Raw genomic sequence first — 14,817 nt, forward strand, 5'->3', positions numbered from 1 at the left:
CTGCCTACCTCTGGGTTATGGGCCCAGCATGCTTCCATTGCAGTACTCTGCTGCACATATAAGTGCAAGAGATCCTGAAGCACTCACTCATCATGGGAAAGTACCAATGTGTTTCTTCGTTGGTTGATGGAAGAAACATCTTACAAAAACTCTCCAGATTATTGACTTTTTAAAGTTTTTCTAGGAAACGTTCTAGATGTATGCTTATTAGCCTTTGTCAGTATATAATTTTTACAAAGTGTCTCTGTGGCGCAATTGGTTAGTGTGTCTGGCTACTAACCAAAAGGTTGGTGGTTCAATCCCACCCAGGGACGTAATTGACCTTGTTATCAGATTTTGGTGATCTTTAAGTAGACAAGTCAAAATTTCAAACCCCCTGTTATGGTGTAGGGTACCTGGCCTTCTCTGATGTAATCAGAGTTAGATTTGATTCATTGATTTTATAAAAACAGCTAGGAAGCACAATTTAGCAGTGGGTTGCAGAGAAAAAGAAATATGCTGGCAAAAAAAATCCAATTGAGTGATTAAACAGCTCTTCATTTTCTGGCTTTATTTTTATGCTAACAAATTTGTTCTCTGAAAAGTGTCCACAAAGCCAAGTCTCTGATTAACACCTTTGTAGGGATGGTTTTTCACCTATTACTAAATTAAACTTGCTTCATTGGAAAGGCAGCAAGATGCATCCTCATTTCAATTTGAACTGAAATAATACAGGTTGACACCAGGAAACATTAACGCCACTGCATCCTTGCTGCTTTCTCATGTAGAAGTCTGTTTAATGTGAAAACAAGGTGATATCTAATTAGCACACAGGTAAGGAATTAAGAAAATCTTTATTTAAGGGTGAAGATGTTTCTCACAAAATCGTTGCCCCAATGCATCATTGAAATTCAAGCTGGAAAGATGATTTTAATATATCACTTGTACATTTTGTATTGCTCTTCTGGTGACAATGTAGTTTGTTTTTGTCAATTACCCTTTTAATAATAGGGTAAAGAAAATTAAGTGGATTTTTTTAAAGAAAACTATACTGTCAATATACTATTCAAACAAATTAAAATGGTAAAAGTTATTGTACTTCAAGTAAAAATAAAAGAGCAAAATATCAATCCCAGTTTTGATTACTTAAATTAACAAATAAAATGCATATAGCAAAGGATAGTTTCAATCTGCCTACCTCTGGGTTATGGGCCCAGCATGCTTCCATTGCAGTACTCTGCTGCACATGTAAGTGCAAGAGATCCTGAAGCACTCACTCATCATGGGAAAGTACCAATGTGTTTCTTCGTTGGTTGATGGAAGAAACATTTTACAAAAACTCTCCAGATTATTGACTTTTTAAAGTCTTTCTAGGAAACGTTCTAGATGTATGCTTATTAGCCTTTGTCAGTATGTGCATTTCGCAAAGTGTCTCTGTGGCGCAATCGGTTAGTGTGTCCGGCTACTAACCAAATGGTTGGTGGTTCAATCCCAACCAGGGACGTAATTGACCTTGTTATCAGATTTTGGTGATCTTTAAGTAGACAAGTCAAAATTTCAAACCCCTTGTTCTGGTGTAGGGTACCTGGCCTTCTCTGATGTAATCAGAGTTAGATTTGATTCATTGATTTTATAAAAACAGCTAGGAAGCACAATTTAGCAGTGGGTTGCAGAGAAAAAGAAATATGCTGGCAAAAAAAATCCAATTGAGTGATTAAACAGCTCTTCATTTTCTGGCTTTATTTTTATGCTAACAAATTTGTTCTCTGAAAAGTGTCCACAAAGCCAAGTCTCTGATTAACACCTTTGTAGGGATGGTTTTTCACCTATTACTAAATTAAACTTGCTTCATTGGAAAGGCAGCAAGATGCATCCTCATTTCAATGTCTACTGAAATAATACAGGTTGACACCAGGAAACATTAACGCCACTGCATCCTTGCTGCTTTCTCATGTAGAAGTCTGTTTAATGTGAAAACAAGGTGATATCTAATTAGCACACAGGTAAGGAATTAAGAAAATCTTTATTTAAGGGTGAAGATGTTTCTCACAAAATCGTTGCCCCAATGCATCATTGAAATTCAAGCTGGAAAGATGATTTTAATATATCACTTGTACATTTTGTATTGCTCTTCTGGTGACAATGTAGTTTGTTTTTGTCAATTACCCTTTTAATAATAGGGTAAAGAAAATTAAGTGGATTTTTTAAAGAAAACAATACTGTCAATATACTATTAAAACAAATTAAAATGGTAAAAGTTATTGTACTTTAAGTAAAAATAAAAGAGCAAAAATATCAATCCCAGTTTTGATTACTTAAATTAACAAAAAAAAATGCATATAGCAAAGGATAGTTTCAATCTGCCTACCTCTGGGTTATGGGCCCAGCATGCTTCCATTGCAGTACTCTGCTGCACATATAAGTGCAAGAGATCCTGAAGCACTCACTCATCATGGGAAAGTACCAATGTGTTTCTTCGTTGGTTGATGGAAGAAACATCTTACAAAAACTCTCCAGATTATTGACTTTTTAAAGTTTTTCTAGGAAACGTTCTAGATGTATGCTTATTAGCCTTTGTCAGTATATAATTTTTACAAAGTGTCTCTGTGGCGCAATTGGTTAGTGTGTCTGGCTACTAACCAAAAGGTTGGTGGTTCAATCCCACCCAGGGACGTAATTGACCTTGTTATCAGATTTTGGTGATCTTTAAGTAGACAAGTCAAAATTTCAAACCCCCTGTTATGGTGTAGGGTACCTGGCCTTCTCTGATGTAATCAGAGTTAGATTTGATTCAGTGATTTTATAAAAACAGCTAGGAAGCACAATTTAGCAGTGGGTTGCAGAGAAAAAGAAATATGCTGGCAAAAAAAATCCAATTGAGTGATTAAACAGCTCTTCATTTTCTGGCTTTATTTTTATGCTAACAAATTTGTTCTCTGAAAAGTGTCCACAAAGCCAAGTCTCTGATTAACACCTTTGTAGGGATGGTTTTTCACCTATTACTAAATTAAACTTGCTTCATTGGAAAGGCAGCAAGATGCATCCTCATTTCAATTTCTACTGAAATAATACAGGTTGACACCAGGAAACATTAACGCCACTGCATCCTTGCTGCTTTCTCATGTGGAAGTCTGTTTAATGTGAAAACAAGGTGATATCTAATTAGCACACAGGTAAGGAATTAAGAAAATCTTTATTTAAGGGTGAAGATGTTTCTCACAAAATCGTTGCCCCAATGCATCATTGAAATTCAAGCTGGAAAGATGATTTTAATATATCACTTGTACATTTTGTATTGCTCTTCTGGTGACAATGTAGTTTGTTTTTGTCAATTACCCTTTTAATAATAGGGTAAAGAAAATTAAGTGGATTTTTTAAAGAAAACTATACTGTCAATATACTATTCAAACAAATTAAAATGGTAAAAGTTATTGTACTTCAAGTAAAAATAAAAGAGCAAAAATATCAATCCCAGTTTTGATTACTTAAATTAACAAAAAAAAAATGCATATAGCAAAGGATAGTTTCAATCTGCCTACCTCTGGGTTATGGGCCCAGCATGCTTCCATTGCAGTACTCTGCTGCACATGTAAGTGCAAGAGATCCTGAAGCACTCACTCATCATGGGAAAGTACCAATGTGTTTCTTCGTTGGTTGATGGAAGAAACATCTTACAAAAACTCTCCAGATTATTGACTTTTTAAAGTTTTTCTAGGAAACGTTCTAGATGTATGCTTATTAGCCTTTGTCAGTATGTGCTTTTTGCAAAGTGTCTCTGTGGCGCAATTGGTTAGTGTGTCCGGCTACTAACCAAATGGTTGGTGGTTGAATCCCACCCAGGGACGTAATTGACCTTGTTATCAGATTTTGGTGATCTTTAAGTAGACAAGTCAAAATTTCAAACCCCCTGTTCTGGTGTAGGGTACCTGGCCTTCTCTGATGTAATCAGAGTTAGATTTGATTCATTGATTTTATAAAAACAGCTAGGAAGCACAATTTAGCAGTGGGTTGCAGAGAAAAAGAAATATGCTGGCAAAAAAAATCCAATTAAGTGATTAAACAGCTCTTCATTTTCTGGCTTTATTTTTATGCTAACAAATTTGTTCTCTGAAAAGTGTCCACAAAGCCAAGTCTCTGATTAACACCTTTGTAGGGATGGTTTTTCACCTATTACTAAATTAAACTTGCTTCATTGGAAAGGCAGCAAGATGCATCCTCATTTCAATGTCTACTGAAATAATACAGGTTGACACCAGGAAACATTAACGCCACTGCATCCTTGCTGCTTTCTCATGTAGAAGTCTGTTTAATGTGAAAACAAGGTGATATCTAATTAGCACACAGGTAAGGAATTAAGAAAATCTTTATTTAAGGGTGAAGATGTTTCTCACAAAATCGTTGCCCCAATGCATCATTGAAATTCAAGCTGGAAAGATGATTTTAATATATCACTTGTACATTTTGTATTGCTCTTCTGGTGACAATGTAGTTTGTTTTTGTCAATTACCCTTTTAATAATAGGGTAAAGAAAATTAAGTGGATTTTTTAAAGAAAACTATACTGTCAATATACTATTAAAACAAATTAAAATGGTAAAAATTATTGTACTTTAAGTAAAAATAAAAGAGCAAAAATATCAATCCCAGTTTTGATTACTTAAATTAACAAAAAAAAATGCATATAGCAGAGGATAGTTTCAATCTGCCTACCTCTTGGTTATGGGCCCAGCATGCTTCCATTGTAGTACTCTGCTGCACATGTAAGTGCAAGAGATCCTGAAGCACTCACTCATCATGGGAAAGTACCAATGTGTTTCTTCGTTGGTTGATGGAAGAAACATCTTACAAAAACTCTCCAGATTATTGACTTTTTAAAGTTTTTCTAGGAAACGCTCTAGATGTATGCTTATTAGCCTTTGTCAGTATGTGCTTTTCGCAACGTGTCTCTGTGGCGCAATTGGTTAGTGTGTCTGGCTACTAACCAAATGGTTGGTGGTTCAATCCCAACCAGGGACGTAATTGACCTTGTTATCAGATTTTGGTGATCTTTAAGTAGACAAGTCAAAATTTCAAACCCCCTGTTCTGGTGTAGGGTACCTGGCCTTCTCTGATGTAATCAGAGTTAGATTTGATTCATTGATTTTATAAAAACAGCTAGGAAGCACAATTTAGCAGTGGGTTGCAGAGAAAAAGAAATATGCTGGCAAAAAAAATCCAATTGAGTGATTAAACAGCTCTTCATTTTCTGGCTTTATTTTTATGCTAACAAATTTGTTCTCTGAAAAGTGTCCACAAAGCCAAGTCTCTGATTAACACCTTTGTAGGGATGGTTTTTCACCTATTACTAAATTAAACTTGCTTCATTGGAAAGGCAGCAAGATGCATCCTCATTTCAATGTCTACTGAAATAATACAGGTTGACACCAGGAAACATTAACGCCACTGCATCCTTGCTGCTTTCTCATGTAGAAGTCTGTTTAATGTGAAAACAAGGTGATATCTAATTAGCACACAGGTAAGGAATTAAGAAAATCTTTATTTAAGGATGAAGATGTTTCTCACAAAATCGTTGCCCCAATGCATCATTGAAATTCAAGCTGGAAAGATGATTTTAATATATCACTTGTACATTTTGTATTGCTCTTCTGGTGACAATGTAGTTTGTTTTTGTCAATTACCCTTTTAATAATAGGGTAAAGAAAATTAAGTGGATTTTTTAAAGAAAACTATACTGTCAATATACTATTAAAACAAATTAAAATGGTAAAAATTATTGTACTTTAAGTAAAAATAAAAGAGCAAAAATATCAATCCCAGTTTTGATTACTTAAATTAACAAAAAAAAATGCATATAGCAAAGGATAGTTTCAATCTGCCTACCTCTTGGTTATGGGCCCAGCATGCTTCCATTGTAGTACTCTGCTGCACATGCAAGTGCAAGAGATCCTGAAGCACTCACTCATCATGGGAAAGTACCAATGTGTTTCTTCGTTGGTTGATGGAAGAAACATCTTACAAAAACTCTCCAGATTATTGACTTTTTAAAGTTTTTCTAGGAAACGCTCTAGATGTATGCTTATTAGCCTTTGTCAGTATGTGCTTTTTGCAACGTGTCTCTGTGGCGCAATTGGTTAGTGTGTCTGACTACTAACCAAATGGTTGGTGGTTCAATCCCAACCAGGGACGTAATAGACCTTGTTATCAGATTTTGGTGATCTTTAAGTAGACAAGTCAAAATTTCAAACCCCCTGTTCTGGTGTAGGGTACCTGGCCTTCTCTGATGTAATCAGAGTTAGATTTGATTCATTGATTTTATAAAAACAGCTAGGAAGCACAATTTAGCAGTGGGTTGCAGAGAAAAAGAAATATGCTGGCAAAAAAAATCCAATTGAGTGATTAAACAGCTCTTCATTTTCTGGCTTTATTTTTATGCTAACAAATTTGTTCTCTGAAAAGTGTCCACAAAGCCAAGTCTCTGATTAACACCTTTGTAGGGATGGTTTTTCACCTATTACTAAATTAAACTTGCTTCATTGGAAAGGCAGCAAGATGCATCCTCATTTCAATGTCTACTGAAATAATACAGGTTGACACCAGGAAACATTAACGCCACTGCATCCTTGCTGCTTTCTCATGTAGAAGTCTGTTTAATGTGAAAACAAGGTGATATCTAATTAGCACACAGGTAAGGAATTAAGAAAATCTTTATTTAAGGGTGAAGATGTTTCTCACAAAATCGTTGCCCCAATGCATCATTGAAATTCAAGCTGTAAAGATGATTTTAATATATCACTTGTACATTTTGTATTGCTCTTCTGGTGACAATGTAGTTTGTTTTTGTCAATTACCCTTTTAATAATAGGGTAAAGAAAATTAAGTGGATTTTTTTAAAGAAAACTATACTGTCAATATACTATTCAAACAAATTAAAATGGTAAAAGTTATTGTACTTCAAGTAAAAATAAAAGAGCAAAATATCAATCCCAGTTTTGATTACTTAAATTAACAAATAAAATGCATATAGCAAAGGATAGTTTCAATCTGCCTACCTCTGGGTTATGGGCCCAGCATGCTTCCATTGCAGTACTCTGCTGCACATGTAAGTGCAAGAGATCCTGAAGCACTCACTCATCATGGGAAAGTACCAATGTGTTTCTTCGTTGGTTGATGGAAGAAACATTTTACAAAAACTCTCCAGATTATTGACTTTTTAAAGTTTTTCTAGGAAACGCTCTAGATGTATGCTTATTAGCCTTTGTCAGTATGTGCTTTTTGCAACGTGTCTCTGTGGCGCAATTGGTTAGTGTGTCTGGCTACTAACCAAATGGTTGGTGGTTCAATCCCAACCAGGGACGTAATTGACCTTGTTATCAGATTTTGGTGATCTTTAAGTAGACAAGTCAAAATTTCAAACCCCCTGTTCTGGTGTAGGGTACCTGGCCTTCTCTGATGTAATCAGAGTTAGATTTGATTCATTGATTTTATAAAAACAGCTAGGAAGCACAATTTAGCAGTGGGTTGCAGAGAAAAAGAAATATGCTGGCAAAAAAAATCCAATTGAGTGATTAAACAGCTCTTCATTTTCTGGCTTTATTTTTATGCTAACAAATTTGTTCTCTGAAAAGTGTCCACAAAGCCAAGTCTCTGATTAACACCTTTGTAGGGATGGTTTTTCACCTATTACTAAATTAAACTTGCTTCATTGGAAAGGCAGCAAGATGCATCCTCATTTCAATGTCTACTGAAATAATACAGGTTGACACCAGGAAACATTAACGCCACTGCATCCTTGCTGCTTTCTCATGTAGAAGTCTGTTTAATGTGAAAACAAGGTGATATCTAATTAGCACACAGGTAAGGAATTAAGAAAATCTTTATTTAAGGGTGAAGATGTTTCTCACAAAATCGTTGCCCCAATGCATCATTGAAATTCAAGCTGGAAAGATGATTTTAATATATCACTTGTACATTTTGTATTGCTCTTCTGGTGACAATGTAGTTTGTTTTTGTCAATTACCCTTTTAATAATAGGGTAAAGAAAATTAAGTGGATTTTTTTAAAGAAAACTATACTGTCAATATACTATTCAAACAAATTAAAATGGTAAAAGTTATTGTACTTCAAGTAAAAATAAAAGAGCAAAATATCAATGCCAGTTTTGATTACTTAAATTAACAAATAAAATGCATATAGCAAAGGATAGTTTCAATCTGCCTACCTCTGGGTTATGGGCCCAGCATGCTTCCATTGCAGTACTCTGCTGCACATGTAAGTGCAAGAGATCCTGAAGCACTCACTCATCATGGGAAAGTACCAATGTGTTTCTTCGTTGGTTGATGGAAGAAACATTTTACAAAAACTCTCCAGATTATTGACTTTTTAAAGTCTTTCTAGGAAACGTTCTAGATGTATGCTTATTAGCCTTTGTCAGTATGTGCATTTTGCAAAGTGTCTCTGTGGCGCAATCGGTTAGTGTGTCCGGCTACTAACCAAATGGTTGGTGGTTCAATCCCAACCAGGGACGTAATTGACCTTGTTATCAGATTTTGGTGATCTTTAAGTAGACAAGTCAAAATTTCAAACCCCCTGTTCTGGTGTAGGGTACCTGGCCTTCTCTGATGTAATCAGAGTTAGATTTGATTCATTGATTTTATAAAAACAGCTAGGAAGCACAATTTAGCAGTGGGTTGCAGAGAAAAAGAAATATGCTGGCAAAAAAAATCCAATTGAGTGATTAAACAGCTCTTCATTTTCTGGCTTTATTTTTATGCTAACAAATTTGTTCTCTGAAAAGTGTCCACAAAGCCAAGTCTCTGATTAACACCTTTGTAGGGATGGTTTTTCACCTATTACTAAATTAAACTTGCTTCATTGGAAAGGCAGCAAGATGCATCCTCATTTCAATGTCTACTGAAATAATACAGGTTGACACCAGGAAACATTAACGCCACTGCATCCTTGCTGCTTTCTCATGTAGAAGTCTGTTTAATGTGAAAACAAGGTGATATCTAATTAGCACACAGGTAAGGAATTAAGAAAATCTTTATTTAAGGGTGAAGATGTTTCTCACAAAATCGTTGCCCCAATGCATCATTGAAATTCAAGCTGGAAAGATGATTTTAATATATCACTTGTACATTTTGTATTGCTCTTCTGGTGACAATGTAGTTTGTTTTTGTCAATTACCCTTTTAATAATAGGGTAAAGAAAATTAAGTGGATTTTTTAAAGAAAACAATACTGTCAATATACTATTAAAACAAATTAAAATGGTAAAAGTTATTGTACTTTAAGTAAAAATAAAAGAGCAAAAATATCAATCCCAGTTTTGATTACTTAAATTAACAAAAAAAAATGCATATAGCAAAGGATAGTTTCAATCTGCCTACCTCTGGGTTATGGGCCCAGCATGCTTCCATTGCAGTACTCTGCTGCACATATAAGTGCAAGAGATCCTGAAGCACTCACTCATCATGGGAAAGTACCAATGTGTTTCTTCGTTGGTTGATGGAAGAAACATCTTACAAAAACTCTCCAGATTATTGACTTTTTAAAGTTTTTCTAGGAAACGTTCTAGATGTATGCTTATTAGCCTTTGTCAGTATATAATTTTTACAAAGTGTCTCTGTGGCGCAATTGGTTAGTGTGTCTGGCTACTAACCAAAAGGTTGGTGGTTCAATCCCACCCAGGGACGTAATTGACCTTGTTATCAGATTTTGGTGATCTTTAAGTAGACAAGTCAAAATTTCAAACCCCCTCTTATGGTGTAGGGTACCTGGCCTTCTCTGATGTAATCAGAGTTAGATTTGATTCACTGATTTTATAAAAACAGCTAGGAAGCACAATTTAGCAGTGGGTTGCAGAGAAAAAGAAATATGCTGGCAAAAAAATCCAATTGAGTGATTAAACAGCTCTTCATTTTCTGGCTTTATTTTTATGCTAACAAATTTGTTCTCTGAAAAGTTTCCACAAAGCCAAGTCTCTGATTAACACCTTTGTAAGGATGGTTTTTCACCTATTACTAAATTAAACTTGCTTCATTGGAAAGGCAGCAAGATGCATCCTCATTTCAATGTCTACTGAAATAATACAGGTTGACACCAGGAAACATTAACGCCACTGCATCCTTGCTGCTTTCTCATGTGGAAGTCTGTTTAATGTGAAAACAAGGTGATATCTAATTAGCACACAGGTAAGGAATTAAGAAAATCTTTATTTAAGGGTGAAAATGTTTCTCACAAAATCGTTGCCCCAATGCATCATTGAAATTCAAGCTGGAAAGATGATTTTAATATATCACTTGTACATTTTGTATTGCTCTTCTGGTGACAATGTAGTTTGTTTTTGTCAATTACCATTTTAATAATAGGGTAAAGAAAATTAAGTGGATTTTTAAAAGAAAACAAGACTTTCAATATACTATTAAAACAAATTAAAATGGTAAAAGTTATTGTACTTTAATGAAAAATAAAAGAGCAAAAATATCAATCCCAGTTTTGGATTACTTTAATTAACAAAAAAAATGCATATAGCAGAGGATAGTTTTAATCTGCCTACCTCTGGGTTATGGGCCCAGCATGCTTCCATTGCAGTACTCTGCTGCACATGTAAGTGCAAGAGATCCTGAAGCACTCACTCATCATGGGAAAGTACCAATGTGTTTCTTTGTTGGTGGATGGAAGAAACATCTTACAAAAACTCTCCAGATTATTGACTTTTTAAAGTTTTTCTAGGAAACGTTTTAAATGAATGCTTATTAGCCTATGTCAGTAAGTACTTTTGCAAAGTGTCTCTGTGGCGCAATCAGTTAGTGTGTACGGCTATAAACCAAAAGGTTGGTGGTTCAATCCCACCCAGGCACGTAATTGACCTTGTTATCAGATTTTGGTGATCTTTAAGTAGACAAGTCAAAATTTCAAACCCCCTCTTATGGTGTAGGGTACCTGGCCTTCTCTGATGTAATCAGAGTTAGATTTGATTCAGTGATTTTATAAAAACAGCTAGGAAGCACAATTTAGCAGTGGGTTGCAGAGAAAAAGAAATATGCTGGCAAAAAAATCCAATTGAGTGATTAAACAGCTCTTAATTTTCTGGCTTTATTTTTATGCTAACAAATTTGTTCTCTGAAAAGTGTCCACAAAGCCAAGTCTCTGATTAACACATTTGTAGGGATGGTTTTTCACCTATTACTAAATTAAATTTGCTTCATTGGAAAGGCAGCAAGATGCATCCTCATTTCAATGTCTACTGAAATAATACGGGTTGACACCAGGAAACATTAACGCCACTGCATCCTTGCTGCTTTCTCATGTGGAAGTCTGTTTAATGTGAAAACAAGGTGATATCTAATTAGCACACAGGTAAGGAATTAAGAAAATCTTTATTTAAGGGTGAAGATGTTTCTCACAAAATCGTTGCCCCAATGCATCATTGAAATTCAAGCTGGAAAGATGATTTTAATATATCACTTGTACATTTTGTATTGCTCTTCTGGTGACAATGTAGTTTGTTTTTGTCAATTACCATTTTAATAATAGGGTAAAGAAAATTAAGTGGATTTTTGAAAGAAAACAATACTGTCAATATACTATTAAAACAAATTAAAATGGTAAAAGTTATTGTACTTTAAGTAAAAATAAAAGAACCAAAATATCAATCCCAGTTTTGGATTACTTTAATTAACAAAAAAAAAATGCATATAGCAGAGGATAGTTTCAATCTGCCTACCTCTGGGTTATGGGCCCAGCATGCTTCCATTGCAGTACTCTGCTGCACATATAAGTGCAAGAGATCCTGAAGCACTCACTCATTATGGGAAAGTACCAATGTGTTTCTTCGTTGGTTGATGGAAGAAACATCTTACAAAAACTCTCCAGATTATTGACTTTTTAAAGTTTTTCTAGGAAACGTTCTAGATGTATGCTTATTAGCCTTTGTCAGTATGTAATTTTTACAAAGTGTCTCTGTGGCGCAATTGGTTAGTGTGTCTGGCTACTAACCAAAAGGTTGGTGATTCAATCCCACCCAGGGACGTAATTGACCTTGTTATCAGATTTTGGTGATTTTTAAGTAGACAAGTCAAAATTTCAAACCCCCTGTTCTGGTGTAGGGTACCTGGCCTTCTCTGATGTAATCAGAGTTAGATTTGATTCAAGGATTTTATAAAAACAGATAGGAAGCACAATTTAGCAGTGGGTTGCAGAGAAAAAGAAATATGCTGGCAAAAAAAATCCAATTGAGTGATTAAACAGCTCTTCATTTTCTGGCTTTATTTTTATGCTAACAAATTTGTTCTCTGAAAAGTGTCCACAAAGCCAAGTCTCTGATTAACACCTTTGTAGGGATGGTTTTTCACCTATTACTAAATTAAACTTGCTTCATTGGAAAGGCAGCAAGATGCATCCTCATTTCAATTTCTACTGAAATAATACAGGTTGACACCAGGAAACATTAACGCCACTGCATCCTTGCTGCTTTCTCATGTAGAAGTCTGTTTAATGTGAAAACAAGGTGATATCTAATTAGCACACAGGTAAGGAATTAAGAAAATCTTTATTTAAGGGTGAAGATGTTTCTCACAAAATCGTTGCCCCAATGCATCATTGAAATTCAAGCTGGAAAGATGATTTTAATATATCACTTGTACATTTTGTATTGCTCTTCTGGTGACAATGTAGTTTGTTTTTGTCAATTACCCTTTTAATAATAGGGTAAAGAAAATTAAGTGGATTTTTTAAAGAAAACTATACTGTCAATATACTATTCAAACAAATTAAAATGGTAAAAGTTATTGTACTTCAAGTAAAAATAAAAGAGCAAAAATATCAATCCCAGTTTTGATTACTTAAATTAACAAAAAAAATGCATATAGCAAAGGATAGTTTCAATCTGCCTACCGCTGGGTTATGGGCCCAGCATGCTTCCATTGCTGTACTCTGCTGCACATGTAAGTGCAAGAGATCCTGAAGCACTCACTCATCATGGGAAAGTACCAATGTGTTTCTTCGTTGGTTGATGGAAGAAACATCTTACAAAAACTCTCCAGATTATTGACTTTTTTAAAATTTTTCAAGGAAACGTTTTAGATGAATGCTTATTAGCCTTTGTCAGTACGGACTTTTGCAAAGTGTCTCTGTGGCGCAATCAGTTAGTGTGTATGGCTATTAACCAAAAGGTTGGTGGTTCAATCCCACCCAGGGACGTAATTGACCTTGTTATCAGATTTTGGTGATCTTTAAGTAGACAAGTCAAAATTTCAAACCCCCTCTTATGGTGTAGGGTACCTGGCCTTCTCTGATGTAATCAGAGTTAGATTTGATTCAGTGATTTTATAAAAACAGCTAGGAAGCACAATTTAGCAGTGGGTTGCAGAGAAAAAGAAATATGCTGGCAAAAAAATCCAATTGAGTGATTAAACAGCTCTTAATTTTCTGGCTTTATTTTTATGCTAACAAATTTGTTCTCTGAAAAGTTTCCACAAAGCCAAGTCTCTGATTAACACCTTTGTAAGGATGGTTTTTCACCTATTACTAAATTAAACTTGCTTCATTGGAAAGGCAGCAAGATGCATCCTCATTTCAATGTCTACTGAAATAATACAGGTTGACACGAGGAAACATTAACGCCACTGCATCCTTGCTGCTTTCTCATGTGGAAGTCTGTTTAATGTGAAAACAAGGTGATATCTAATTAGCACACAGGTAAGGAATTAAGAAAATCTTTATTTAAGGGTGAAAATGTTTCTCACAAAATCGTTGCCCCAATGCATCATTGAAATTCAAGCTGGAAAGATGATTTTAATATATCACTTGTACATTTTGTATTGCTCTTCTGGTGACAATGTAGTTTGTTTTTGTCAATTACCATTTTAATAATAGGGTAAAGAAAATTAAGTGGATTTTTAAAAGAAAACAATACTTTCAATATACTATTAAAACAAATTAAAATGGTAAAAGTTATTGTACTTTAATGAAAAATAAAAGAGCAAAAATATCAATCCCAGTTTTGGATTACTTTAATTAACAAAAAAAATGCATATAGCAGAGGATAGTTTTAATCTGCCTACCTCTGGGTTATGGGCCCAGCATGCTTCCATTGCAGTACTCTGCTGCACATGTAAGTGCAAGAGATCCTGAAGCACTCACTCATCATGGGAAAGTACCAATGTGTTTCTTTGTTGGTGGATGGAAGAAACATCTTACAAAAACTCTCCAGATTATTGACTTTTTAAAGTTTTTCTAGGAAACGTTTTAGATGAATGCTTATTAGCCTATGTCAGTAAGTACTTTTGCAAAGTGTCTCTGTGGCGCAATCAGTTATTGTGTACGGCTATAAACCAAAAGGTTGGTGGTTCAATCCCACCCAGGCACGTAATTGACCTTGTTATCAGATTTTGGTGATCTTTAAGTAGACAAGTCAAAATTTCAAACCCCCTCTTATGGTGTAGGGTACCTGGCCTTCTCTGATGTAATCAGAGTTAGATTTGATTCAGTGATTTTATAAAAACAGCTAGGAAGCACAATTTAGCAGTGGGTTGCAGAGAAAAAGAAATATGCTGGCAAAAAAAATCCAATTGAGTGATTAAACAGCTCTTCATTTTCTGGCTTTATTTTTATGCTAACAAATTTGTTCTCTGAAAAGTGTCCACAAAGCCAAGTCTCTGATTAACACCTTTGTAGGGATGGTTTTTCACCTATTACTAAATTAAACTTGCTTCATTGGAAAGGCAGCAAGATGCATCCTCATTTCAATTTCTACTGAAATAATACAGGTTGACACCAGGAAACATTAACGCCACTGCATCCTTGCTGCTTTCTCATGTGGAAGTCTGTTTAATGTG

The 14,817-nt window shown here is 35.0% G+C and overlaps 3 non-coding genes across 3 annotated transcripts; all 3 read left to right on the top strand.

Annotated features, from left to right (window-relative positions):
* The first annotated feature begins 240 nt into the window (after positions 1-240).
* TRNAS-ACU (transfer RNA serine (anticodon ACU)) lies at positions 241-314 on the top strand. The gene has a single exon. It is a non-coding gene; the product is annotated as a tRNA-Ser (tRNA).
* Positions 315-2,579: 2,265 nt separating this feature from the next.
* Positions 2,580-2,653, top strand: TRNAS-ACU (transfer RNA serine (anticodon ACU)). The gene has a single exon. It is a non-coding gene; the product is annotated as a tRNA-Ser (tRNA).
* A 6,945-nt stretch (positions 2,654-9,598) lies between these two features.
* TRNAS-ACU (transfer RNA serine (anticodon ACU)) lies at positions 9,599-9,672 on the top strand. Its single transcript has one exon. It is a non-coding gene; the product is annotated as a tRNA-Ser (tRNA).
* Positions 9,673-14,817: the final 5,145 nt, after the last annotated feature.

Source organism: Pseudophryne corroboree, chromosome 8 (assembly GCF_028390025.1).
Source record: "Pseudophryne corroboree isolate aPseCor3 chromosome 8, aPseCor3.hap2, whole genome shotgun sequence".
Taxonomy (NCBI): Eukaryota; Metazoa; Chordata; class Amphibia; order Anura; family Myobatrachidae; genus Pseudophryne; species Pseudophryne corroboree.